This window comes from Bison bison, unplaced genomic scaffold (genome assembly GCF_000754665.1).
Source record: "Bison bison bison isolate TAMUID 2011002044 unplaced genomic scaffold, Bison_UMD1.0 scf7180017864473, whole genome shotgun sequence".
NCBI classification, from domain to species: domain Eukaryota; kingdom Metazoa; phylum Chordata; class Mammalia; order Artiodactyla; family Bovidae; genus Bison; species Bison bison.
This window is the reverse complement of record NW_011495034.1, coordinates 5,643,591-5,647,453: the sequence shown is the minus strand read 5'-3', so window position 1 is coordinate 5,647,453 and position 3,863 is coordinate 5,643,591.

Sequence of the window (3,863 nt, the reverse complement as noted above, 5' to 3'; positions counted from 1 at the left end):
TCTCTGGTGGCTCAGATAGTAATGAATCTGCCTGCAATGCAGGAGACCAGGGTTCGATCCCTGGGTTGGGAAGATCCCCTGAGGAAACGGCTGCCCACTCCTTGGAAAGTATTCTTGTCAAGTGTTCTTGCCTGGATAATCCCATGGACAGAGGAGCCTGGCAGGTTACAGTCCATGGGGGTCACAAAGAGTCAGACATGACTGAGTGACTTTCATTTCTCTCGTGTTATATAGGACAAGTAATATATTCACTTGGTTTAAAAATGTAAAAACTACGAAACTTTTCAAAACATTGAAAAGGTACAAAAGTACATGCCTCGCTTCCAGTTAATATCCTAGGAGATGGGGCTTCTAGAGATATTTGAAGCATATATACATCAGTGCTCTTCTTTGTCCCTTCATTCTTTCTTCCTTCTTTCTCCCTCTCCTTTTCCCTCCTGTCTCTTTTCCCTTTTCTTTTCTTTTCTTGTTTCCTACTGCCTCTTTTATTTTAGACATGTTTAGCAAAATAAAGGAGAAGGCAATGGCACCCCACGCCAGTACTCTTGCCTGGAAAATCCCATGGATGGAGGAGCCTGGTAGGCTTCAGTCCATGGGGTCGTGAAGAGTCAGACATGACTGAGCGACTTCACTTTCACTTTTCGCTTTCATGCATTGGAGAAGGAAATGGCAACCCACTCCAGTGTTCTTGCCTGGAGAATCCCAGGGACGGAGGAGCCTGGTGGGCTGCCGTCTATGGGATCGCACAGAGTCGGACACGACTGAAGCGACTTAGCAGCTGCAGCAGCAGCAAAATAAAACTATCCTCATTGTTCTTTCCCTTGACTTCTTATTTTTTCATTTAACAATGTATCTTGAAGATTTTTCCACATCAATATATACTGAACTTTGCCTTAAAAAAAATTTTTTTTTTGGCCATGTCACAGGACACGTGAGATCTTAGTTCTCCTACTAGGGACAAAACCTGCATTTCCTACATTGGAAGCACAGAGTTTTAACCACTGGACCATCAAGGAAGTCTCCCTGAACTTTGCTTGATTTTTTATCAAACAGCTGTGTACTATTCCCTGGAATAGATGTGTCAGGATATATTTAAGTTCTAACTTGTGAGAAATCTTGAACATAAATCATTTCACTAATGAGCAAGTATACTTTAAGGACAAACTTTTAAAGGTGAAAATGCTGATTTGAAGGATATATCCAGTTGAAGGAACTATAACAGATATTGCCAAACAACCCAAGATTGTTTACTTGTTCTGACCATTAAAGAGTGACTTGGGAATTCAGTTAAAATATCCAACAATGACAAAAGAAGACTGGGTCTTATAGTAATGGGAGTATCTGGTTTTCGGTTTTGTCATTGTCAAATTATTCACGTTTTGGTCTCTTTGCAGACATGATCAAAGGTTATCTGCTGAGTACAAAAGCAGACCAAAATCTGGAGAGTACAGAGAGATCTCACGACAGTAGTTTAATTTTAAAGATATATTATTTGTATATAAATATTCTGATTGTATTTCACTTCTGTCTTCTCTCATCTTCTCGATCATTTTGGCCACCGATGTTCAAAGCAAATCTGTCTTTAATATAGTTACTAAACTCTGTAGGATTTGGATAATCTTTTTGCATGCTTTTATAAACTGGAATTAGAGACAGCAACACAATTCAGCCTCTTGCTGTGGAAACCACAGCCTTCTAAAGGGCATCCTGCCTGGACATCACTTCATAGAGAACAAGTTCTGTCCCTTGGGCGCCGTGAAGACTGCCCGCACGACTTGTTGCATCATGTGACCTTTGGCAGTAAACTTAAATTTAAACCAGAGATGAAACAAGGCATTTCGCCTTTTAACAATTGAAGTCCCTCCAATTTCTGTGACAGAGCTCTTCCCATTATACTTCCTGCCCTGGTTTACCATCGAAACATTCCTAGTTTGAAAACCCATGTGAAAAGACTCAACTTATCCCCCAAGATCATTCAACATGGGCCAAGTGACCCAAAGAGTAACAGATCTTGCCTTAAGTCAGTCAATGGAGGGATGCTAGTCATTCTTATCTTCAAGATTATACCTCATGTGCAAGGATCATGGGAATCTGCCTGTTCTGATCAATCAGGCAAGAGAATCCCCCCATGAAGATGGTTTTGGGCGTTTTGTGTTGTGTGCTGAAAATGTTGCCCAGCATTTTTTCATGAGTTGTCATGGGGAAGTTGGGGAACAAGTGAGTTTATGAAGTGAATGGATCATCCTGTCTCTAACATGGCAGTGAGCTCAATGACCATTTGAGGAGTGAAATTAACATTTGCATTTTCACCTTCCTTTTCCTGATACACTTTGTTTCTTGACCAGCCTGGAAAGGCCTTTCTCAGGGAGACAGCTAATCTGGAAGTAATAAGACAGCAGAATAGCTAGAAAAGCCAAGTTGTCTTAAATAATAGGATGACGCTGCACAATGGCACATTGCTTAGCCAATATTTTATGAACCAGATCTTGCAGCAGCTTTGACTCTGAGACTATGAGAGAGAGGATCAAACTAGGCCTTAAGTCCCATGTGTGACTAAGGAGCCGAAGCTCCATTGAATGGTCGATGGCTTGAGGGCCAAAATAAAGGCTGACGACCATTGTCTCCAGTCAGTGCTGACCTCTGCAGAGAAAGGAAAGGTGAGTAATGAATATGATCACAGGAACCATTGTAAAACTCATTCAGAAAAACTGTGGAAATTAAAATAGTGTAAAAATGCAAAGGAAGGGGTGATGGATCTAAAACACTTTAACGGGAGAAAGAATAAAAGAAAGTGGCTATGATTTGATTGGGTGCTGAGACTAATGACAGATGGTTCTTCAAAGTAGCTAAAAGCATTAAAGGGGCCTATTGAGATGAGCCCAAGATAGGAGGGTGGGTTTTTCTTTTTGAAGAGAGCACAGTGCTTTGGCATGCAATTTTTAAAGCGTAAAGGAATAATGGAACTACATTGGGCCTTACTGTAACCCAGATTTCAGTATCTCATGGGCAGGTATCTGTTCAGTACTGAAAACTCCACAGCCTCCAGGAAGCTCCTGCTGTCAGCAGAGCCTCACGACTGGCCAGATTAAATGACAACAACGACAACCAGCAGACTAAAGAGGCTGCAGGCCCAGAGGAAGACAGATACGCAATAGTTACCCCGGAGGAGAAATATTTTGCCACCCACACAACGAGGTGGCCCAACTCTCTTCCTTCTTTTTGGGCAAGCAGAGGGGGAACTGAGTTTTAACTCCTGTTCTTTTTCTCCTGGGATGTACAAGGGCCCATGCTGTTCAGGCTGACTTCTCATGTAAGAGGGGCTGATTCTGACTCATGAAAAAACTACATATGGTTTTACTTCCAATGACATCTGGAAAGCAAGGGGTCAAATATCGCCTCTCAGAGAGATGTCCTGGTGAACACAGGGAAGAAGCCGGCTCTGTTCTCTTTGGGAGATTTAGTAAGAAGTGAAAGAGTCAAGACTGGATGTGGGTGGAATTTTAGTGAGGAATTAGAATAATGCTTCTTTTCCTTTACTCCCCTTCTTAAATTACTTCTATGAGGAGAGGTAAGGACAGAGGTGGGGGAGGAAAGGAGAGCAGAAGGAGCTACTGGAGAGATCACAAGAATTCAAAGAAAGTCACAACCTTCCAAAAAGAAATGAAAGTTTTTTTCAGCCCTATTTAATATCTGCCCCATGCCTTGGCACTGAGTGAGTTTGAATTAACATTTCATATTTAGAGGATTTAGAAATAATGCCTAAATGTTTACAGCATTTTGTTTCTCAAGCCATAATAATTTTCATTTAATTTCACATGAGCCTTGTCACATTTACACAAAGAAAAATCGAATTGGCAGTAAAG